At 40.9% G+C, this 26338-nt stretch overlaps 1 protein-coding gene across 2 annotated transcripts in view; it reads right to left on the bottom strand.

The window, feature by feature from the left end:
- Positions 1 to 26338, bottom strand: part of cdh8 (cadherin 8) — a 126994-nt gene that overhangs the window by 45988 nt on the left and 54668 nt on the right. The window lies entirely within an intron of this gene.

Raw genomic sequence — 26338 nt, 5'->3', positions numbered from 1 at the left:
CGCTTTGTTTGCACATTTACACTATAACAAGCAGTGAAGTGAAGGACAAAGCATGAGTGTGTTTCCGCAGGAGTAAATGGACTGGAATGGAAAGCGGTCGGAAAAAAAGCAAGAAGAATTGACATCTTAATGATGTGGGGGAGGGAAAAAAATGCGGTGAAGAATCGCTTTTGTCTTTGATGTTGGGGAAAAATGTCAAAGAAAAGACACTCAATTCCATGAAACCAAATTCGGCCTCTGTATTTACAAAAGCGGACATACTTCAGCTTGACTGAAAAAAATACATTGCGTTCATTCCGAGACTATACATCATCAAACATGCGCCATTTTACGCTGCTTCAGTTCGTTCAAAGAAAATGTAAAATGACCTTTTATGACTCAATTGCCTTTGATTTTTATGAAAATGATCAATGACTCAAAACAAAACTACACTTTAAAAAAATTTATATGTTTCAGTATTAACGCGTTAAACCATGCGCAACCGATGTACATTTTCGAATTAGGTATATTCAATGAACCCAAAGGATTTATTAAATTTTTTTGGTGTACTTGCAGCTAGGGCTGCGCAATTAATTGAAATTTATGATTACGATCATTACATGCAACAATTACAAAATTGTCATAATCACAAAATCATTATTGTTGTTATATATAATAATCCATCGTCCCATGAAGTCCGACCGGCTTCCCAGTCCCTGCTGCAACGCAACCCTTCAGTATGATGTTGCCACCACCATGTTTCGCAATGAGAATGTTGTGTTCCGGGAGATGCGCTAGCTTTTCATCACACATAGCAATTTGCATGCAGGCCCAAAAATTATGCTTTGGTTCATCTGACCAAAGCACCTTTTTCCACATTTGAGTTCTCCCCTCCTCTCCTGAGACTAACTGACACAAGTGGATTTTTTTTTTTTTTTTAAGAATTAGGTAACTTGAAGGCAGCTGATCGCACTGGATTGTATTCAGTGGGATCAGAGTACAGGCGGTTGACTACAATTGCATATCACAATTTTCAGCGTGACACGAGCTACAAAACTGAAACATAAGAGACCATTTTGTTTCTCGTAGTTTTGAAAGCTCTGGCCAGTGAGCATACGCGTCCATTAATGTCCCCTGCACTTTAAAGCCGCAGCCGTCTTTCCTGCCTTAGAATGTTTAACCACTCACATAGTCAATATGTTGACTAATTCAACTTGATTTAGGTTGGGGAACAAAGCCACACCTCAATTGTTCTTCTAATTACCTGTCAAGTTAACAAATACTGGACTCGCCTCCCTGGAGCCAATACTGCCCTCTGCTTTTACAATCCATTCCGTCCTCAATCATGCCAGCCATGCTCGGTCTGGCCATATTTTATTAGAGTGAAGAATGGAGTTTACAAAAAAAACATCACTTCATACATCACAAAGAAAACCACGTTATTTAATACTTATTGATTATTAACTTATTTAAATTTACTTGTGTATATTTTTATTATTTATTGTTAGTATATATATATATATATACTTATATATATATATAAAATATTTATATATTAGTATATTTATTTATAATTTATTATTATTAATATATTTATTTACATATTTACTCCACTGCATTCAAAAACTCCCAGTGAAAGATTAGATTCTTTTTGTTTCTATATTTTTCCATTGTTCCACAATCAGCGTTCAAAGAGTTTCATCAAAATTCCAATTTCTGTGGGAAAAAAAATGAGAAAATGAGCTTTTTGTATAAGAATGCAGTTCAAGCATAATTTCAGTTTTGACTACTATTTTTGCCTTTGTGGAAGCTCAAACATCTAAATAATGCTTTTTCTATAAATATAAAATAAGCATGACCAAAAGTGCTTTTGATAACAAAATTTTTCACAAGAAAAAAAAAAAAAACGGCTGAAATCAACAATATACAATGTTTTTGTGCACGTGTGCGTGTGTGTGTGTGTGTGTACACCCCCGGCGACACACAAAAAAAGCCAAAGACGTATGTCTACATCTTCGGGAGTCTCGGCCTAAATTTTTGAAAACTTAGATACACGTCTTATGGATTGAATGAGTTAATATCGCACTATGACGAGATTGACGACAATGATATCCACCACCATTATTGTTACGACCCAGCTAAAAAGAAATTAGAATACAGAAATTAAATATATAAAGTCATTATTACAATGCACGGGAAAATAAAGCCAGATAAACATATTCAAGGATGTCAAGCTAAAACAAACACGGTCACCTACAACCACCAAACCTCTTCCACGCCTATTGATCCTTCAGTCGGTTGTTTCTCTGTAAAAAAATAACGACAACAAAAAGAGCTTGTAAATGTTTAAACGCTGATATCTAGCAGTCTCCCAAGGTTTTCTTGATGACAACAAAAAAAACCCACTTCAATTCTTTTATCAATCGTTGTGGCATTGTACGGCCCAAAACAGTGCTTTTAGGCATCCTATGTTTTATTTTCAATCTCTTAGTCGCATGATAATAAAAACTGGTCTTGCTAGTCTTACCCTTTTTTTCCTCCATGACTTTATTACACTCCATCAAAGCACCATGAAATGGGCTTGACAGCAAAAACTAAAATGTATCAAATTAGAATGCACACCATTTTTTGCATTAAAATCAAAGATATTTCCTTGGCATGACAAAGCAAACAATGATGAGCACTAATCAAGCCACTTGGATCCCAGCACAAAAAATTGACACTGGGAGATCTGCATAACTTCAGAGTATCGCCAAAGAATAAAAACAGCTTTCTCTCCTTATGTATGGTCGCATGAAAATGTGATAATGAATAACGGGATTGCCGAATAGAGAAGCACCTCAAAAAAGAAAGGATCAGCAAAGCAATGGAAATGATGAAGCTGCAAGTTGCCATTAGACGGAAAAATAATGAGATGCTGAAACACGTTCGTCATTGGAAATGTACTTGACAATCCATTTTATTCCTCTCCTTTTCTTGACATAAGCACATTTTGTTGGGCTTAGTTCTATAGCAGTGCAGGTTCTTGTTCTCGCTTCATTTTTGCCTGCTATTATTTTTTTTATAATTAAGCCTTTTTGCATGTTTTTTTTAAACAGCAAAAACAATACAGCATTCAATGAACAATGCATATTTTTATAAAAATCAAAGACAATTTATTCTTTTTAAATTAATCGAGCATGAGCTTTGTGTGGAAATTAAAGACAATTTCATTTTTGACGAACTGAGAGCATGTGATTCCCGTCAATTAAAAATTTTATTGAAACCCACCGTACGTTTTCCATAAAGACTCTTCAGTCCCAAGATAAACCTGACAAACTTTTTTTTTTCAGTAAACATCAAGGACTATTTCACACACAAGCAACCAAAATCTTCCAAAGCAGCAACACAACCTGCAGATGTTTTGCTCAAGCCTTTTTCACCACAGGGGAGGATTTCCAGTAAAAATATATCTTTTGTTTTAAAAGCTGCCAGCTGGGTGACAAAGGTATGCAAATGAGTTACCTGCTCAAAGTAAACACTGGTAATATTTCTCTTTGTGTACTACGGAGCTTCAGTGGGCCACCGTCGTGCAGCACTACTGGAACACTCGTGCTCACTTTCCTGCCCATCTTTGTTCATCCCAGTGCGAGCCCATCTCGGTGTCCCCCTGGGGCGTGCAGCCAGTCAGACATAAACACTATTGTTTTAGCAGGGCTCGCGCTCTCAGCAGGACGCCGTTAGCCCCCCGACACTCGCTTCGCCCCTTGTCCTCCTCGCTTCGCCTCAGCGAAATCCCTCTGCATGGCTCACTGCCTGCATGCATACGAATGTGGCGCGGCTGCCCTTCACGCTTCCGCGCCACGTCACCCGACCGCCTTGTTGTTGTTTTTTTTTCTCTACGGTGGACTGCGAGGACACAGGTTGTGCAAAACATGTTGGGTGTTTCTGTTCCAAATGAGTTGCGATATGTTGACGTATCTGTTGAGCTTCCACATCGACCATGTACGGCGAGGCCATTTATTAAATTACAGACTGGTGTCTTAAAAAAAATTTAAAAATGTCATTATGAGAGCAAGTGACTAAAAGTAAAATTTAGCAATGGTCCAACCTGCACTTGGCGCCACTAACGCGAACATGTCATTGAACGCCTGACATCACATTAACACACAAAGATTATGCAATACTCTGTCATTGCATTCTGACGGGATCGCACAAACCGATGAAGGCAAGGTAGTTCAATGTGCTTCACACAAGCAAAGACAACAACACCTAAAAGCATTTGCAAACAAAACAGCTAACGACAAGACTTCAAAAACATTTAAAAGTAAGGAAATCCAAGAAGGTTTCTCAAATTACTAAAATACCGTACTGATTACATTTCTGGAAAATGTTCGAAATACGTATAGGGGGGATTAAAAAGCATTTACACTCGTGGCTGACTTCAATTCTGTTGGCATCTTATTCCATTTGTGTGCAGCATAACAGCTAAATGCTGCATCACCATATTTGCTTTTCACTCTGGGCTCCTCTAATTGAGTCTGCAGACCTCAGAGGACTACTGCATTTATATTCAATCAGCAGGACCCAAATTCAGCCCTTTACAGACCAGCAAGATAATTCTAAAAACAATTCTACAGCTGACTGAGAGCACGATTGGAGTCACATGTTCAGATTTCTCAGTTGTGGTCCGAATCCAAGCTGCAGCGTTCCGAATGAGCTGACACTATTTGATGCTCTTTTGACTGAGTCCAGTCAGAAGACGTTACAATAATGAAGTCTACAGAAGAGAAAAGCATGGATCATCACCTCCTGGTCTGCGTGGAACATGCAATTCATCAGTGCGTAGGTGTTTTGCAGCAGGTAAAAGGCTGTTTTGGTGAGTGAGTTGATATGTTTGCTGAAAATCAGGTCCAATTCTATCCGCAAGCCAAGATTCCGTACTTGGTCGTTGTTTCCTCAAGACTGTGACTCGGGTTGCTTTCTAAGAGCAATCCTATTTTCTTTATTTTCAAAAGCAACTACCGGTTTGGTTTTTGTTTAGCATCGCGTAAGTTGTGAAAGGTTTACATTGTATAAATGTTTTGCCACAGTCTTATTCTTGCAACTCGCAAACGAAAGGTCCTGTCAATGACTGACCCCAAACAGCGTCTAAAACAACAGCACATGACGGATAAATTTCTTCCAAAGTGCATCAACAAAGAAAACGGCTGCATTTTTTTTATCAGCTACCTGAGCATACATTTTTTCCCTAAACATTCAAGACATTTTAGTTTTCAATTAACCTACCTTAGAGATTTTCGTACAGTTTCGTTTTCAATGACAATTGATGTCACAGCGTTGTATCCACGCAGCTGACAAAAGGTCCTTTGCAGAGTCATAAAAAAAATGTGACACCTGGAAAGTCAATATTCTGCTGGCGAATAATAAATGGTTGTTGCAGAAATCAATTGGGTTTGCTTATTGCCTAAAAAGTTGCTCTTTACGACCAATCGATCAAGGTAGCGGACGACTATTAAACAAACGGACGGACGAAATGTTATCATTCACTTGCGTATTGTTGATATAAACCCAGTCCGTGTATTCGGTGTGACGTTGGCCACTTGCATCGTATGTCGTAAAAACTACTTTTGATGAGTAACACAAGAAGCAAGCCCTGCTGGGAACTGTGCGATTTGCTCAAAAGCATCAGAATAAAAGGGTGAAACTCCCCCCCGACCTTGGACGGCGTCGGTCATCCTTGAAGGAAATAAACAGACGTTACAGATGAAGCTTCCGCTAACGCGTTTTGGCCCAAATGAGCTGCGATGTGCTTCTGCCGCCTTTGCGTGTCACATCAGGGGCCGCGTCCACCAATTTATGCCCCTCGCCGCTTCCAGGAAGATTCCTATTGATTTCCTATCTCACAGAGTAAATAGGAAGTGCAAGGCCCATTATTTCTCAGCCAGACTGGCCAGCGCATGTCTTTATTCAACAAAAATCCCGCAGCCCGACACATGTGATCCCGGGGTGCAGAGATATTGGTGTCGTATATAATAGCGCTATGACTAATGCGATTACACTCGGCGTAATCACTGACAGCATGTGTGGTCCTGAAGGCCAAACAGACAGAAGGGTTGCTCCTATAGAACTAAGATGAAATGTATTGATGATATCATACTGCTGGAAATATATAGATTAGGTACGTTGAAGACGATAAAAGAAAAAAAAAAAATCACACTCGCCTTTGATGACGAGGAACGTGTCTGTCTTTTTGCCCCTCAACAACATCCGGGCACAGCTATATGGCGTGATTATAACGACATGAAGCATTTTCTTCTGTGATTTAAAAATGACATACGCCTCTTAAATTTTGGGGGGGATGAAAATGAAATGATTTTCAAATTTCACAAACATAATGGTGATCTGTGATTGGATGATCATCAGAATCAGAATTATCGAATTATGTATTAAGTATGTAAAACATGCAAGGAATTTGTCATTTGCCTTTACAAAAATCTAAATATTCGGTACGTTGAAGTTTTTGATATTTACAAAAATGTACGATTGTTTTATAACAAACTCAATTGTCTTTAATGATTAGAAAAAAGTGCAAGGTCACTTATGCATATTATATATTCTATGTGATGTTTGCTGTTTAAAGAAAATCTACCATAAGGCTATCTTAAAATGCAGTGGCCTCGTGTTTATGAAAAATGCATATGTTGCGGCTTAGGACATATAAAATTTAATTGTCTTGGATTTTTGGTCAAAATTTGGACGAGCAGTTCATTTGAATTGTCTTTGATCATAAAAACGCATGATTGATTCCTCCATACGAATTCTCTTTGATGTTCACAAAAACATGTCCCCTTGATTTATTAAAACATAATCTTTGATATTTATGAAACAAAGAATGCAAGGTTAATCATAAATTAAAGTGTTTAGTGCTTTTGCGAAAAACATCTGCTTGTTTCATCCAACTACGAATGCTTTGCAACGATCATTTTTCTTACGTGGCAAATGGAACTTTTTTTTCATGCAGCAGGGCAGTGCTTGGATGGTGGTGACGAGTATGATGATTGTGTATTGATTACATGAATACCAGTGCCGCTCTCGCTCAGCTGCCAGTGGAGGATGATGAGGATGATGATGCTGGTGATCAGACAGATTGTGACAACCTTCATCTTTTCAGGGATTATTTTTAGAGTAGGACACCTATTTTGGTTAAAATATACATAGAGATTGATGCACTGAGTCCTTGGCCTAATGTCTTCTTTCATCCTAATTAACTCAGTCATCAAGTGAAGATGAGTTCATGCACCCAAAAATCAAGAAGAGGTAATATATTGTAGTTGGCCTATCGCGTCTCCCATTTAATAACAGTCCATCCATCCATCCATCCATTCATTCATTCATCCAGCCATCCATCCAGCCGTACAAATGTATATATATATTTTTTTTTACAAATTGAAATATTTAGACATATTCATCCTTGGCCGCTTGGTTAGCACGATGGACTCACAGTTCAGAGATGCGGGGTTGGATCCCGGGCTCCGGCCTACCCGTGTGAAGTTTACATATTCTCCCAGTGCCCATGTGGGTTTTCCTCAAATACTCTCATTTCCTCCCACTTTCCAAAGTCATGCATAATCGGTTTATTGGATGTTGGTTGTTTGTCTTTGTCTACTAATCAAGGATTTCTTTCATTCCATAGATTCAAACCTCCCTCCGTCTTTCATTCCTCACTCATCTGAACTTCAGCATGCAGGCCATAAGCATGCAAATTCATACAGTGGCAGCATAAATACCAAACACCGTCTCCATTTGCTCATCAGTCTTCATGACAGCATTAATGCCAAACACGGCAAATGAACAAGGCTGAAAGAGCGGGATGTGATTCTACACAAGGTTGTAAATTTGACACCGGTGACACGGGCCAGAGGATTGTGGCCCGGTGGAAAAAAAACAAAAAAACATCTCCTAAGATGAGATATGCTTGTCAGCATCCCAGAAATTGCTCCCCAGAGCCAATGATGGATAAGGGACGCCACGCTTGTGAAGAGGAAGGGGACCGTCACACTTAACACTGACACTGTTATTGTTGTAGTGCAATTACGAGTCTTTTATAAGATAGAGAGCGAGGAAGACAAAGAAGAGAGAGGGGGTGACGGTGCTTCTGCTTTCTCATGTCCTTGTCTGGTTCTGACATCCTCTTCTGCAGGAGTCAACGGAAGCAGGAACAAAATAATTACGAGGGTCCTTTGTTGCTGTGACACACGCCAGCGCTTCAAAAAGGGACAGCAGCGACATGGAGGAACGTGAATCCGGGAGCATTAATCACCACGGCAACAGATTGGGAGAAGCAAGATATTCCTCATCGTCTTTATTTCCGAGAAGTGCTTGACGTTGTCCGTTGGTGAATGTGTTGTGTCTTAAAACTACCAGCTTCAAGTGTTAACAAATTTTGTACTCTACTTTTTCAGTTCTTAGCATTATCTAATGAAGGATTTTTGGTTACAAAGTTCACGTTGTTAGAGAAGCTATGGGAGCACGATTTGACAGCATAGAACGGGAGCCAGCGCGAGTTGTAAAATTTTTTTTTTATTTTCTCTGTAAAAGCACAAGGCAAGTTCATGAATTTGAGAAACTATTTAGTTTTGTTCTTCGTAAAAGGTTCTCAAACTAGTTCTACAAAGATTTGGTAGAAAGAAATGATTTGTTACTTTTGCACATAGTTACCTTTTAGTTTATTTGTTTTTTATTTCTACTTGACTAGAGCAGTTGAATCACCTTTTACCAGAGTCTATTTTTACAAAATTGTCTTTATTAAGTGCAGTGCATGAGTACTTTTGCCACCTCTCGCTGTCAGTGATTTACTTTAATTATTCACAAGTTTGAGCGCAGATTTATAGAATTATCAAGAACGGAAAATCAGAGGTTGCCCCTTTTAGCCATGTTTAATTGCTCCCAAGGCGAGGTAATAACAAAGCCTAACGGCCGAGCCGTGTTGTCTAATGAACAACTTCATCACGGGTAAAAGTGCCAAATGCTTCTTAATATGAGAGAGCGGCCACCGGGGCCAGCTTTTTAATGTGAATTATTCCTTTGAAGAAAGAAAGCAAAAAGCAAGATTCAGCATAATGCAAAGGCAGTGGAAGGGGTGTATCTTGTGGTTCATAACATGAGAGCGGAGACCCCAGATCAAAACTGCCGCTAAATACGAGAATGTTTTACTTATGTGCACGCGGTCACCAAAAGTGTTCTTAATGAGGCATATAAGCTGCTTGGTGGCCGGCAGACAATTCCCAGTTTGTGTGTTCTGTGTATTTCTGTGTGCACGTGTGAGAATGTGCGTGCGTGTGTGTGTGTGTATAAAGAGCTCTTATGCGTGCAGGCATCAAGCGAATTAAAGGCAACAAGTGCAAACACACAAGCATGCATCCTCACAATTTGGACATTTCTGTCCACCGACTCGGAAAGCAGAGTTCCAACTGGCGATCCCGCAAGATACAATAATGGGAGGTCTTCAGGCTAAGGAGCCACGCAAACAGTCGGGGCCTCCGATTAAATTATGTGAAGATTAAAACCTCACAATAAGCAGTCTCAAGTGCAGCATGAGAAATATGATTTTGAGGGAGCGAAGCAAACTTGAGGCTTATAGTTGAGGATCTCAGTGTCAATAGGGCATGCAAAAACTCCAACACAGTGTTGAAAAATGGCGGCGTCCCACTCGGTAGTGGAGATTAAGAAATTGGATTTTAAGGGCAAAAAGAAAAGTCAAAGTTATTATTGTCTTTGTGGAAGCCCAAAGTCTAAATGCAAAATGTGCAACAAAAAAAAAAAAGGAGACAGAAAATAAGAGACCCTTGGTTGAATCTGTGGAAGTCAAAGTCCAAAGGTCATACAACCATGCAAATCGTTTGGGGGCCTCTGATAAACTTTTGGAGATGAGCCTTCCAAATTTTATTCAGTTTTCAGGGCAGTGTCAGATATAATTTTGATTTCTTCTTCCAAATATTTGGGACTGCCAAAAAAAAGAGCAGTCTCTTAGTAGTCTTGTTGGCAAAAATTAAACCTGCTTACGTTGAGGTTGAAACCGTGACTTGACTTTGTCGACTACAATAGCTTAAAATTTAACCATACAAATTGTCCAATGAGAAACCTTTTGAAAATGTTGATGCGGCCTCCCAATAAGCCGTCCGTGTGGCTTGGTATGCGAAATAATATGATTCCGAAGGCAAAATACAAACTCAAGGGCTTCACTTGCCTTTTCCCATGTTGGAATGTGTAAGGGTCAAGGAACAATTTAAATCTTTGATGCTTCCAACGAAAACGGCAAAAATTCAAATGTAAAGACGTGCTGTGGCTTTCTACGGGTGCAAGTTGTTCTTGGTTTAGTTTCATCTACCGGAGGCAGCTGGAGTGAGGAGTATGTTGCAACAGAACAAACATACAAGAGGACGGCGTTGGAGGGAAACGCTCAGCCTGAGCGTCAACACCCCCAGGTTGCAACGTGGTGCAAGATGTTCTGAGTCAATTTTTCCATTTTTAAATCCTCGCCACGGCCAAACAAAAATAAAGCAAAACAAACCCGAGGCCCTGCGGCTGACACCGCTAGCTCTCGGCCCGTCAATAGGCGGAATGTGACAGCGGTCCTTCTGCCTCCCACACTTGTGAATCCAGCAGGTTTGGCAGCTCCTAAATAGCGGCGGCTTGTCACCTGACAGCCGTGTCGGAGCGAGTGGGTTAAAAGCGTTTTCCACCCTAGAAGGACGTCGAGATGCGTACGTGACCGGCGACTCAATGTGTCCGTCAGCCGGTGTGAGTTCCGCCGGGCTGCTGTCTGACAAACTATTCCATCACGGCGAACACAAACACGTACAAGGAGAAGATGGCCTGGCATGATGGAATTTAGTAAAGAATCATATGAAAAGTTCCATGAGTGTCACTGAGCATTCAATTCAGTTCAATTTTCCCATTCCAATGTTTGTGTAACATTACGAAATAATTTAAAAAATATTTTCAGTGTCATACAAGTGCAAACGTTGAAAGGGCAGTGCCAATAGCTGGGACGTCCAATCTGTGGTCAAATTGTGGTCTAGCCCTAACTTTGGCTTTGTAGACCACATTGTCTAAAGGCCATGTAGCATGAAAACAGATGGGAACCCTATCAACGTTTTTAATGTACAGTCGTGAGCTTGATTGCCCTTAACTGGCCTTGTCGACGGCAATGATTAAAGGTAAGGTAACCAGGCAGAAAAACTAGGGGCATTCAACAAAATTTAGGAAAGGTTGCCTTTCAACTAAAAAGTCTTGAGCGCAAAAAAAAACAAAAAAAAAACTCTGTCCTATCATATGAATCAGCTTTTATGCAGCTAACAGCTGCCACATGCTGACATGTGCTGCACACACCTGACCCGAAACAATCCTCATTGAGGGCCCAAAAAAACATTGAGAGAATTTTTCGCTTAAAACATGTCGCTGGTGGCGTGGAGTTTTTTTGTTTTGGTTTTTTTTTAAAGTGCAGGGATACCACTATTAAACAACTACAATCAACATAATCACGCAATGATGTATTACATAATGTTTTTTTGTGTTTCTATTTAAGTCTTCAAAAACTGCTAAAGTGACTTAGCACATTCCAGTGCAGCATAAGATAAAACTAAACAAAAACAAATTCAAGACCTTTTCTTGGCCTTTGAGGAAACATGCAAAATGTTGGGGGATGTGTCATATTAATAAGCCGTCTTAAGGGCGAAAACCAACCTCCGTCGGAATGTGGTTTTGACCATTGCTTCACTTTGTAGTGTAGACCACTGGTTCCATATCTTTTTTTTCACCACGGAAAGATTCATACAAGTCCAGAACTTTTGTGGACCGGGTGCTGGCGGCATAAGGTGACGAGTTACCCGAGTCGCTCGTTACTCATTTCGCTAGCTTGTGTCTAATATTAGCATAATGCGACTGAGACAATTAGCATCGTAACATGCTTCAACTGCAAGTTTTTTTTGCTTTTTTTTTTTCCCCATCTGTGTGGCCTGCCACGGCCCGGTCCAAAGTGGCTACCGGGCCGAGGCCGGTGCTTGGGGACCTCTGCGGTAGACCACAATGTTTTAAGCAAGCAGAAAACAAGAAAACAGTTGGTGCCTTCAACATAAATTGTGAAAACGGCCTCCAACTGAACAGTCTTGAAGTTGTTAAAAGCACTCAGGAGGTGAAGGGTTCTTCAAACAGAAAATGCATCTTTTTCCTATCACTGCCTCGCTCTTTCTGAGTGAAGTCTTACTAAATAGAAAACTTTTGTGATCGTTGCGATGTATTTGAGTTTTCTCTGATTGACAAAATGGAGTAAAGATGTAGACTGCCATGCGAGATATCCTCACTAGCTGTTTGCATGTGTTGTGTTGTTTATGTATGTCAGCTTTTACTTGGAAGACGGCTATTAATGCTAAAATATGTGTGAATTTTAAACCCCCACTAACCCTATGTTGTATTTACATCCCCACTAGTGCGGTGATTTTTATTTCTTAAAGGGCCTTCCTTGCAGCGTGCCTGTGACCGAGTACAGCCAATTACACTGTGGCCCCTGGTGTGACATCGCTAACCTGCAGTGGGATTGACTGTGTGTGCCCATGTGACATTGTGTGTGTATGCGTGTGTGTGTTAGTGAGTGTCGTAAAAGCACAGGCTCACTAAATCCATACTGCGGTGTCGGGAGCAATGCGGCTGCCAAACTCAATGCCAAGAGAGAGTAAAACACAGCTCAGAGTGGCATACGCAGAAATCCACCCAAAGAAATGACAGCTATAAGTGATTATTTGTTTCCAGGAAAAGGTCATACAGCAACAATGATTAGTATGTTTCAGTGCGTCACCAGGTGTGCCTTGGACTATTTGTTTAATTTAAAGTCTGTGGAATATTTCTAGCCAATCTGTTGAAGGTGATGGTTATCATCGTTATCATTGCACAGACACTTGAACCTGAGTGTACTATGGAGCTCTATTTTACTCCGTGGATAATTTTTTATCTGAACTATTGTTGGGTGTGGCGGGCGCCGGCGGTCACACGCCTAAAGGCAATTGCCGACGTAGTGGAGTGGCTGGAGGAACGGGTGGATCACCGTCACGTGGTTGGACCGGTGCGTCAATAAAAAAAAAAAAAAATCCCAGAAATTCCCGGTGGCCAGCAAGCCCATGGCTAAAACAGTTGCAAACATCATTCATTTTTACGCTTAAATGTATCGCGAAAGCCAGTCAGTCACAAACCTCATTTCATGCTTGCCGTGGATTGAGAGGGAAAGCCAACCAATGACACAAGGGACACACACACATGCACCCTGGAAAAACGCATTATAAAGTCTAAAATTTGGGAAGCGCCACACACCTCCTCTGGCCTCAAGTTTTTGTTTTTTAATGTGGCCTATAATGAACACCGTTGTGATCAATTCTCAACAAAGCGACATAAACAATAAAATACAATACAGCTTTATTTATATAGCGCATTTCATAACAGCTGGATTTGTAACAAAGTGCTTTGCATTTGGTGAAATAAATTAATAAATAAAATACATTTAAATTAGGAGGAAATTAGAACACAAACTAAAACACATAAACACACATCCAATAGATACCAGAAAAACAGCAGAACAACAACAGTCTCATATTGAATAGAAAGCTAAAAAATAAAAATGTGTCTTCAAATGAGTTTTAAAAGTGGACAGAGGGGGATTATATCAGTTTTAAAAATGTTTATGAGAGTTTTTATATAGGTTACAACCTTTATTTTAGCAATGTTTGTCTTCTGTGTTGGTGAGCCACAACAAATGTTCCACCTCGTATAATGACAAAGAATGACTTAAATCTGTTCATATTTCTGAAAAATGATTACTCATATCGACAAAAACACAATGTAGTGTATGAAGTGCCGCCTCCACATGTGAAAATACTTTTGTCATTTTTACATGCAATCACTTTTTCTGCCCCCAGGACACTTTATATTGGGCGGAGTAGGTAGTCGCTAATTTGCATGTGACAGAACACATAAAATGGGCCAGTTTCAAGAAAAAGAAAACTACTGAAAAACAGCTTTAATCCTTGGAAGAAAAAAAATGCATGACTCTTTCAGCTGTCCCTATTTTGCATTTGTGTGGCATAAATGCAATAAAGACCATCCACTGCTGCCTAATTCTTATCAGAACGCACACTACAGATTGCAGAAAGTTGTAGTTTCACTACACTAGTCTAAATGAATCTGGAAGAAAAAAACGCAAGATTGATGTCACAGAGGCACCACAATACTTCTCCTTCAGAGTAAAATGGACTGGATTTTTTTTTTTTGCGCCATCCAACCAAGCTGTGGTGTAGCCACAAACACACCGACAATCAGCCCAACACTCACATATCCCCCAACAGCAACCCACACACACTCACACACACGCGCACAGTTAAAATATTTACCAAGCATTAGCATACATTTTTACCTTGTTTCCACTGCAGTGAAATTGAATGTACACATCTTTTTTTCAGGAAGAGAACCAACTTTGAATAGTGTCAGCAGTGCTTTTCATTTGGAGCAGCAGTCAGCAGTGTAAGGTTGCCTGAAGGCCTGAGAGCGAACCACACTTTGGACTGTGCCATGCAGACAATTAATAATGCAGACGTGCGAGGATGAGAGGGGAAGGCGATCCTGTTCAAATTCTGTAAAACCACCCCAAGCGTGACGGGCGAATGCTCAGAGGCGTGAACGAGTCCCGTGTTACACTTTCCTTGGAGGGATGAAGAACTCAAACTTGCGGTGATGGGACAAAAAAATGAAAGTAGGGATATTAACAATGCCTTTATTATTAGCAGTAGTATTAATATCTATAATAGGGCTGTCAAAATGTTAACTTTGGAGATTAATTCAAATTATTTTAAGCAGTGGTGCCCAACTAACGGGCCACGGCACGGTACCGGTCAGTGAGCCGCTGCGTGGGGCCACACAGATGATAAAATAAATAAATAAATTGCAGTACTTCCGGTTTATTTATGATTCGAGGCTGAAAAATATTTTGTTTTGAATAATGGCTTCTCTCCGTTAAATCGTAATCTTGTCGCATTTCGTTAATTACACTCATAAGATAGCAAAATGAGCACTACCATGTACGAATCCCGGTTTTCACAAAATGCGAATATGAGAATCCACCCCCGTTGGCGGTCCGCAAAAGTTAGGGACCAGTCAGCGGCCGAAAAATGTTGGGAAACACTGACTTAAAGCATTTAAAAAAAAATAAAATAAAAAAAATCTCAATTAAAGCAGTTTTTATTTTCTGCTCACGTGTACAGCCAAACTTAGAAGCATCATCAGCACGAACATGCACAAACACAAAGTAGGTAGTCCATCCATCCATCTTCTGTACCGCTTCTCCTCACTAGGGTCGCGAGGGTTGCTGGAGCCTATCCCAGCTATCTTCGGGCAGCAGGCGGGGGACACCCTGAACTGGTTGCCAGCCAATTGCAGGGCACACAGAGACGAACAACTCATACCTAGGGGCAATTTAGAGTGTCCAATCAGCCTACAATGCATGTTTTTGGAATGTGGGAGGAAACTGGAGTACCCGGAGGAAACCCACGTAAGCACGGGGAGAACATGCTCCACACAGGATGGCCGGAGCCGGGATCGAACCCACGCCCGATGCTGTCTCTCACTGTGAGGCCATCGTGCTAACCAGTCGGCCACCGTGCCGCCAACATAGGTAGTTTTACCTTCAATTTTTCTTGCTTGACGCTTGGAAATCGAAAGTAATTTGGGCACATTTCTGGCCAAATTGAAATATTGAGTATTTATTCCAAGACTGTGTCGTATAATATTGGATCAAAATCACCTGCTCAAGTTACCTTCGGAGCCTTGCAAATCAATGGTGCAAATCCAGTAAGCGAGAAATTTTGAGAACTGTTTTTGTGAGTATAATATAAGAAAGATGTCTGAGTTTTGATCCTTCTGTTCAATATTTGTACATTACAAGATAAAAATTGTTTTCAAAGAGCAAAGAAAACTATTAGAACAGTCTCGTGTTAATGTGCATTATATTGATATAGATTTTACTCAAGTAGCCAAATTATCTGTTACAAGCTTTGTAGAAAGAAGTTGAATAAAAGTGAACACACATTGCAACTACAAATCAAATTAAAAAGCCGGACTCCACCAGAAAATAATTGGTAAAACAATGTAACACCCTGTCCAACGTTGAAAAAGTGTTGAACTGACCTCGTCCCTCAGGACTCAATCTAATGAAAAGCATAAACAGTTTGCAACAATCCTGCTGCTCACAGTGAGCTTTAAAGTCAAGCGCTTCTTGACTGAGCAACCAGTCCCCATTCATTCGCACTAAATTGGTCCTCTTTCCACTTTCATAACAACCATGATGGAGTCGCTCCTGAGCGACCGCGTCAAAGGTAAACACGTTAAGGTGCTTCCATCATTAATGGCGGGATCATAAATAAAAATGTAATCTTTTCCCAGCAGCAGCAGCGGTGGCAGCAGGCGGCTTGTTGAATCTTTGACGGTGGTGGCGGTGGGGATGTTTTCCCGTGGAGTCGGAGGAAATCACTTTAAAGCTGCTCCACATTGCAAACGGCGTCACTCGACAGCAGCCGGGGGTCTAATGAATGTTACATTGTCAAAATTAGGTTCTTTCCGGGGTGCACGCGCGCATGCACAAACTAGAAATGACTGTGAAAAAGCTCCTATAGAATAAAAAAAGCTCCTGACCTGCTGCGGAAACATTAAAATAATAAGCGTGGTACAACTTTTTTTGTTCATTTGCTTGCAAGAAAGAGGAGACACTGCAGAGGGAAAATGCATAGAATGTCGTATACCTTTGAACTGGAACAGCAGTTCGATATGATTTGAATTTGGTTTAGCAACCAAAGAATGTAGACCGGTGCAACTGTAACAGTTTGAAGAGGCAGAAATCTGATCTAAAAACACAGGCATGTTTTCGGTATGTTGCCCGATTTGCATTTGTCTCCTCATTTGTCTCCACTTCTCTATCTTTTTTCTTCTTCTCATTTACCTTCAAGCATTCCATCTTTGTGGTCATGACTAAGTGAAGCGTGACAAGAAAAGAAACGTCGTTTGGGGCGCCCGGTTGGAATCTTATGTAGATCACGTCGAAGGGCTTCATTACTTCTCGCTCTCCCTCGAGGGAAGGTGCGAGAGTTACAGTCGGCTGGGAGAGCTTCATATGCTAACGAACGGCTAAAAGCAACATGGAGGATGCGTGTAAGACAGCGAAGACGTTCCCACACAGAACACATTAGGTAAGGCACAGGAAGTGTAATTCATTACCCTCCAGCATCACATCTCTGTAAACCAAAACAATGAAGCTAAGCCTTTGCTTGTGGACGCATTCATTATGAATCCCTGAATATTGCAGCAGGGCGTGTCCTGCCTTAAACTCACGAACGGTTCAAAACAATGTCTCATGTATGTTATAGCGAGCAATATGTTTTTGGCACAATGTCAAACCCGGTAACACAATTAAAATGACTTTTCACTCAAAATGTGCATTGTTTTATTTGAAAAGATTCCACAAAATGAGGATACCCATTTTGTGATGAACTTTGTTCTTGCATTAGAAACGTTCTGGTTTTGAAACCCAACATAAACCGGGGGAGATTATTTTTAGGGTTTGGTTTTAAGTGCAAATGTTCTTACATTAACCTATAGATTTTTTCCCATCAACAACAACTTTGGCGACCCACGGTTTAATAGTTTTTGTTTTGTTTATTTCTACTTTCTACTTGATTCCCCCCCAGAGAAATATAAATAAAATATAGCCTCTGCAAAGGTGCCAAATCAGACCGCTGACACTTCATCTGCAGTAGCTACAGGCAAGAGCAGCGAAGACAAATGGCCGTGCAGAAATGGAAAAAATAAAAACACACGGCTGGGTTGCTGACAGGTGACACGAATGGCGGATCACACAATTGGATACGGTCCGGGGGAACGCGCAAACACGAAGATGCACAACGATGTAGCTCAGGCACATGAAACGCTATGAAAATGTCACGATTATAGTCGGCAAAATGATCTCTTATCACTGTATTATCATTGCTTCTGATCAAATAAATGCAACAGGGATTTTCTGATGGGAATGGCATGAATCAAAACATTTGGTCGGCTTTAAAGAGATGATGTTCAAAATATTACCCAAAACAGGTCAGTAGAAAAATAAAAAAATAAAATGTGCAAAAGTACAACAAAGTTAAGAAAAAAAACGATAAATGTAAAAATGTAACAAAATAAAATGAATACTAGTCTAATCTCCTCTCTACTCTGATTCCACAGATGTCCTTCAAGCTTTGAACCCATCATCCCTGGCTACGAGTTGCACGTTATTTACAGCTAAACTCCAGCATGTCAGTGGAAGGCCTCTGAGGCCTGGCCGAGTTGCATTCGTACAGACGCGCACACAAAGGCCAGTGAGCAAGTCCAAGCTTTTGGCCCGGTTCGAAGCCTCTAAACCCGCCGATGCCAGACACCACTCCACCCCCCCCCCCCTGGCAGGTCAGATGTGCCCCTGCCCAGCTGCCCACTGTGTTAAAGGGCCAGGGGCCGCCTGCCACCGACTTCATCTGCCAAGCTGCCGCACCACACAGTCCAAGAGCAGCAGCCACGCTTGCTTTTTAGAACTAATTCCTTATTCATGTGACCCGGAAACATTGCAAGATTATCATTATAAATTAAAGTGCATTTAATAATCCTGACTTCCTGAGATACGATCATCGCTTCCTGCACGGTAAGACAATATTTTTCAAAAGAACATCTGGGCCAAGTAGAGCGTGAAATGCCCTTTAAAACGGCTTCTCTCCCTTTCCATTGATCTAAAAGATAAATAGTTGGTGAGAGATGAACACAATGCATTCTCATCAGGCATTGTCCAAAAACCCTCAGATTTTGATATTAAGGTCAATGAACCTATGAATCTGTGTCATAACTTCAAAGAAATAGTTTTTGGCCCATGATGTCAATTTGAATGTTCCTATAATGCTACAACAGGTCAAGTACATTTTAAAATTATATACATGTGAACATATACATGTGGTAGAGAGCACAGGCATGGCCGGCAAAAGATGTTGTCCCTCACACATAAAAAAGACACAAGAAGCAACCTTTAAAGGGGTAGTCACCCTGAAAAAATATTTGTAATTCCTATGCAGGCCCACTAGTCCAAACATGGCATTCTGATTAATATTGATTTTGTAGAATATAAGTTACGCAGCAAAATCCACCTGATTTTGTTCATCTCCATTTTGTCATTTCTGTCGAGTGAAAATGACAATGGGGGCTCAGCTAACAACCAATCATAGCTCAGCTTTAGAAAACAGGCGAGCCGTGATTGGTTTTTGCCTGAGCAACTATAATGTCATTTTTGGTTGACAGAAGTGACAAAATGGCTGCCCTCTGTGAAGGCCAAAAATGGGGGGATTTTGCCACTAAACTCATATCCCGCAAATATAATATGAAACAAAAACAAATACTAATCAGACTAATAACGAATTGTAAGCGCAAAAAAACAAGCACGTTGTCAACTTAAATCTTTTGCTTGGCATTAGTTTCCGCACACTGTTAATCTATTTCTGTGACAGAGATGAAGATCAAATCACAATTCATGACTATTTTAGACAGAAATGCACGTAATTCCTAAGGTTTCGCAAGCCTTATTGCAACTGTAGATGGTACATGGGAGCTCATTTCTCTGCATCTCGCCCATGATGAAATTTGCTCGTTTGCGCAGTGACAAGCCGGAGCGTAATCAAAAACATCATTACGCCGCCGCGCATTCCCCCCCGCCGCGCTTTCCGTAACAAGTCTGAAAATGCAAATCACCTCCAGGTAATCTATTGCTCAGCTTCAACGGACACATTTTTGGCGCCGCTCCCCGCTTACAGGTGATCAAGTGGCTCGTAGCATCCCCCCCCCCACACATCTGGCTGCACCAGCCCGTTTATTAACCGCCATGATAATGACACACCTGAGGGCCATCCCTCACATCAGGTGCATGCTGTAACTTTGCGCGTTTCAACGGCAATTTCGCAAGAGGGAAAGACGGGTCGAGCTAACCTCCTGATTAAACCTCACTCGGCCTGACTTTGTCGTTTTCAGCGGCAGCGCCGCCCTGCTGTTAGCCGCTGGAGAACTTTGGCGCCCGCCGACATCGGCATATGGCTGCGACACTTGCGTGCCGCGGGAAATTCGTCAGCTTGTAAACGGCCTTAAAGTCAAAGACCCCATTACGAGGGAAAAACAGGACGGGCTAATCCTGTGAGATCTGTGCAAGCCACGCAAATTAATTAACATTTTAATTGCGCTTAAGCCTGCACAAATAGAGCAAAATGAGTGCTTTTAATTAAAGGCGGTGCCGTGATGAACACACTAGTGGATCAGTGACAATATCGCAGGGCTTTGTTGAGGTGTTAAAATGACGTCAAATTGTAAAACATCATCTGAATAGAGTTGAGGATTAAAATAAGTAGCCTGCATTTCACAAGTAGGAAATGTCTTTATTTAAACTGATGACAAGAAACACACAAAAATAATTAAAACCAATAAAATTGAGGTTAACTCACGACATGTTTGTGCTACTTAAACTATTCATTCAGGCCACTTAATACGCCTACACTATCACCTTATTGCAGGGGTCTCAAACTCGCGGCCCGCGGGCCATTTGCGGCCCGCGGGATGATAGTTTGCGGCCCCCGCCTTATTATGAAAGTTTAATGTTCGTGCGGCCCGCGAATTTGATATGTCTGTAGTTATAAAGCTTTAATTACAGTGTAATTAAAGCTTTATAACTACAGAAGTAGGCCTACTCATCCCAGAACTATGGTTTATGCTTAGGATCTCTGCTATTTGACAAGATTTTGATTTGATTGACAGAAGACCCATGCGCGAACAGGATGTGCAGTCTGACGGAGCTTTGCATCAGCACTAGCACAGACGGGACTAATTACAAAATGTAGGATTACCTGGTTACAGTGGATAAAATTGAACCGCGGATTATTGTTGGGCACATCTTCAGCTTTAAAACGAGGGTAGGATTGTAATTTTTTTTCGATGTTTTAGTAGGGGTTTGATTGATGAATGTTCCACTCATGTTCAGGACAATTCATGTTCAGAAGAAGATTAAAGAACTGTTAATACAGACATTTGACTCATTATAATTATTATTATTTATTACTGATTAATTTTCTTATTAATTCCTTATTTATTTTCTTATTAATTCCTTATTTATTTTTAAATCTTATTTTGTTTTAAAAAATAAAAATAAAGACATTTGAGAAGATTAGATTTTTTTTTTTTTTTTCTTGCGGAAAACCTGATGCGGCCCAGCCTCACCCAGAGTCTGCCTCTAGTGGCCCCCAGGTAAATTTAGTTTGAGACCCCTGCCTTATTGCAAAAGCATATTGCGCAGAAGCACAGTTCCTGTGATCATCACTGTCTTGAGCAAAACGAACACTTATCACAATATTGCTAGTGTTGTCATGAAGTTGTGTGGGGACTTACGAAAGGAAGTGGCAATTGACAAACCATTGGGGTCACTCGCGCAACCGAATGAGAACCAAATCAACTCAGAACTCCAACACAGAAGATAAAAATATGCAATAAATTAATTAATAAAATACACACAAATATATATATATGTTATATTATAAAATTTGGGGGAAAAAAATCTATTCAATAAAAAAATAATAAAAAATATGGTAGAACGTAATAGTACGTAAAATCAATGTTACAATCCACATGACACAAATATTTTTTGGTGACAAGTATGAATCAGAATCCTTAGGTCAAACTTAAAAAAAATGACGATATCTCAAAATATTATTTAAACGAAATGCTCATTTGAAATTCTCAGGTAATATCTCATTTTCCCCAACAGCCTTCCACTAGCCTGACACAGCAAGTGAGGGCAGATGTGTCATGGAAGCTCGTTCCCATCTGCGGTTTGTAGTTTCCGCACCGACAGAGACGACGAAGAACAAAAGAGTGAGCAAAGAGTCTGTGTAAACACAAAACATCGGTGAACTGATACGCTGTATCGCTCTCTGAGGCTTCTTTTTTTTTTTTTAGGCAAAGTCGTACTTGACAGAACTCCGCAAATTTCCATTTGGGACTAATGCATAAGAAATGGAAATCGGCATCTCTTTGTTGACTGTTGTTCCCTTTTGTCACGGTTGATTAATTAAACATTCGGGAAGGCTCAGTTGTTTGCTTGAAAGGCTTCTCTTGCTCACTCTTTCGCTGTCTCTCTCTCACAGACCGACGACTTTGCCACGGCTAAGTTTTCCTCAAATGCTGTGGACAAAGACAAAAAACAAAACGAACAAAAAACAAACAATCGCCCATTGCGGTTCGACTGAGCATAAAATGCTAAGCTTGCAACCGTTTGCTGAGCTACAAACCAGAAACATGAAAAAATGTTCCTAGTTAGCAAAATTTGACTTTGTTTGACTTTGATGGCTTTTGCTGGTCAAATCATTAAAACTTTAGCTGGTAATAATTGACTACTATTGTTTATTGTGAAGGGCTCCCAATTTGGATAGACACTTCTCAAATAGCAAATTTCTCAAATGACTTTTAATGATGTTTTTATGAAAATGTAACAATATATAGATATTGTTTTTTTTCTTCTGTGAAGACACTAATAAGTGAATCAGAATTTTGCGGGCAAAAAATCCATAGGCATGTCTTTCACAAGTAAACAGGAATCAGACTTAAGAGCTCTCAAACACGGAAGTCTGCCATTTTGGTTTGAAGCGGTCATTTTAGGTGTTTTATTTTGAGGCGCTGATGGTTTATTCATTCAGCGTATGACCAAAGACCAGGCGTTTGAAAACCACATGTATGTAGACAAATAAACTAAATTGGCAACACGTTTTGTTTTGTTGTAGTTGTTTGGTTATCATTTTCAAGGGGTGCCAGACATGAATGTCAAAACATCTCAATAGCGCCTCCTGCAACTATTTGGTAGGCATGTCTATCATGACAATGAAACTCAAAAAAGTGTCAAGAATGAAAAAAAATACTAATTGTGTTTTGTCAGTCGGCTCTTTTTGGCCACTTTCCTGCTTGCACCCCATTGCAAAAAATCCCACTGGGTGCCTAATAAAGTCCACAGGAAGAATGGCAAGCAAGTAAAGTGGCTGCTGATGAAGTCGAGCTCATCTCTGCGGCGTCTCCATGCCGAGCAGCATTAGAATGTAATTATGGCGCGGCGCTAACGAGATGCCGCCGCCATCGCAGACAATGCCGAGCGCGCCGCCTCGCTCCCCGCTGAGCGCGAAGCCACCTGTGTCGAACAATCAGACATCTAATCTGGACCGTAAAAAAGGCTGCCTTTCACCTCCCGGACTACGCCACATAGCCTGTCAGTTCCACTCCAGACCTCATCAGCGTGGCGGCGGCAGAGGCGGCCTCGCCGGGCATCAAGCGTATCAGCCACCATGCCGACATAACGCACTACAACGCTTTGCTTTATCTGTCGAGCACTGAAGCCATATAGCAAATCCCCCCGTACTGAATGTCACCATCCCCCCTCTTTGACTGCCCTCCAACTACGCAAGAAGCGCTCATCCCCGCCGCCGGATGAGATATGTGACACGGGGCCGGCGAGGTGGCCATGTTTCCTGTACGCCGAGGAGCAAGGGGGTTAATGGGAAATGAAGGAGAAAGACCTTTTGTTCTTCCTTCTAAAAGGCGTGCTCGGATAAGACGTGTGACTTTTCTCTGACTTTCATTTTCACCGCCACGGCAGCCATTTTAATTGCAGCGCAACAATAGACTGAAGTCGAGGGCGAAGGTAAAGAAAAATGCCTTTGAGGTTGGAAGTAGCCAGGTTGGGTTTGGTTAATGAATAAGGGACATTATGCATGCAAATTTGCATTAATTAGCCATTTGGAGGGCTTTTGCATTCTCACTGGAAATTTGTTTTAAATTCAGCGCCTGAGGCCAGTTTTATTAAGCAACGTGAAATTTTGGTGAGCATGTCTCTCCTGAGTTGACTCACAAAAAAGTCTGCGCAACAAAAGCAATACAGGAAGTCTGCCGGACAAATCTTTTCTCAATTGCACCACCAAATATATTTGTATATTTCAGTCATGCACAAATTTAGTAGATAATGTCTATTAGGAGTAGACCCACAAAATGTCTCAAGAAGACATGCAATCAAGTAAGAAAGTCTGCTATTGAAGGAGAACAAAAATTTGCCCGATTGCCCCGCCGAGCATGTTTGAACAATTGTCCGTGTGAAGCCATTTTCACTAACACGAGCAGACCCACCCAAAAAAATCTCAAGAACTCAAGTCAGAAAGGTTCCGCCGTCCGTATTTTCTGGAAGGTAGCATAACACAATGAGACTCAAAGGAGGAAATGCGACACTTGGCGTCCTCGCTCGACTCGTCCGGTGTCAAAGCTGTATAACGACGCTCTGATCTCCTTCTGAAGGAGACCCCCTGCCGCTCGGGGGTCCGTGCGGCAGCAGACTGAGACACTGGTGGGGGCCTTTGCCAGTCTCATACTTGCATTAGAATTGTGTGATCAAGCCAATGCGCTCCTTTGAATGCATGACCGCGAGTGAGAATATGAATCTATGAATATATTAGCATTGAGTGAGACGAGGATTGCGTGCCCGGCTTGCGGCCCAGCGAGAACGTTAGCTTGTGGCAATTAGCATCCGTCATTGCTGTTAGCACAAATGACCCGGTTCAAGGGGGGAGATGCACTGCTCATACCAAAACATTCCAGGCAATGCCCCTTCTTTATAGCAAGCTAAAGGATGCGGCACTTATGCACCAAAAGTATATACCAAGCGAGAAAATAAAGTCAAAGAAATGGAAGCGGAAGAACAACTTGAAGATGACGAAAAACTGTAGTCATGGCAACACATAGCATGTGGCATCCTGCCGCAACACTATTTATCTAAAACTAAAGCAATCAGCAGCTTCCCTTCCCTTTTGCTGCCTGACGCAATGGGCTTCAGCACTCCTTTTTTGGCGGTCTCTAAATAGCCGAATGGCACATTTGAACGACGCTCAAAGTGAGTTAAGCAGTGTGAACTTGGAACGTCTGGACGTACCCACAATTAGGGAACGGGAATTTTGGGGGCTAGTCCGAGCTCGATCGTTCGTGGTCACATTTCTTTTGTATAATAAACGACGTATACTTCGAAGCTACTTATATATGACTCTTTTTCTTGTTCATGATTCATTTTTTTTTTAGTGTTACGACGACTATACTCGTGAGTGATGTATAGTCCAAAATTAGTTTATAGCATAGTTGCAAGAGGACTAAAAACTAATATTGATCTCAGTGTAATAACAATAGAAATACAATACCAATCATGGTTCACTGCCATATTTTTTGTTACCATTATGTGTTGAGTTTTTTCAATGTGGATCAAAAGCCAAAAATTACAATATCAAACACTGCAAAACATACAAACTCCATCCGTTTGTTTGGCCTTACCAATGACCTCTAGTCTTTGGCCCCACCTTCTCTGGTATGGGCCAAATCACAACGCTCCCGCGAAAGAAACCCACACCGCTTGATCATCCATAAAACATTACATCCAACATTTTTCATTCTCATCCTTCTATAAATATATAATTAGTGTGCTCACCAGCATTTATATTACATGATTCAATGAACACATGACAATGCAATAAAAGGGATGCATTTTGACACTTGTTTTTTAAATCTTTTTTTCTTTTCAGACTTCTGCAGTTGTATATGCTGATCTTTTTAAAATGTATATATAAAATTAATAAGGACAAACTTTCTTTACTATGATACTGCAACACTACTACTACTACTACTTTATTTGTTTCAACTTTCTATTGATCTTTAATCAACCCAACTTTCATGTTTTTGCAATGTGAGAGGAGGCTGGAGTAACGAGAGAAAGCCCACGCAAGTATGGGGATAAGGAGAAAAACCCGGACAGAATGAAAGCTGATGCTTATATGGGAGGCAAATGTGCTAACCATGAGTTGACTGGGCTGCTGTCGATTCTTACAGGAACTTCAAAAACTCATTTTGACATACAACAGCGCCCTACTGAAAAATGTATACACCTAGTGTGCGGACACGTACCGAACTAAGACTCTCCACTAACAACCCACACTAATTTTCCACATACATGATCATTTTCAGTTGAGATGCACCACTGTAACATACGTCCTCAAGTCAAATTCCTATTTTGATACGTCTTTGGCACCATTTTGTGGCATCATAAAACAAGCGCAGCAATCAAGAGTGGGTGCGTTTTTTGTTTTGTTCCACAACAAAAATGAAAATAGGACAAGTCACAAATAGCGAAGCGCAAACAGTTGGGTCATTACTATAATGTGAAAGC

Source organism: Idiotropiscis lumnitzeri, chromosome 5 (assembly GCF_059441095.1).
Source record: "Idiotropiscis lumnitzeri isolate Australia: NSW breed Sydney's pygmy pipehorse chromosome 5, RoL_Ilum_1.0, whole genome shotgun sequence".
Lineage (NCBI taxonomy): Eukaryota > Metazoa > Chordata > Actinopteri > Syngnathiformes > Syngnathidae > Idiotropiscis > Idiotropiscis lumnitzeri.
The sequence above is the reverse complement of the archived record's forward strand: the minus strand, read 5'-3'. Positions and strand labels throughout refer to the sequence as shown.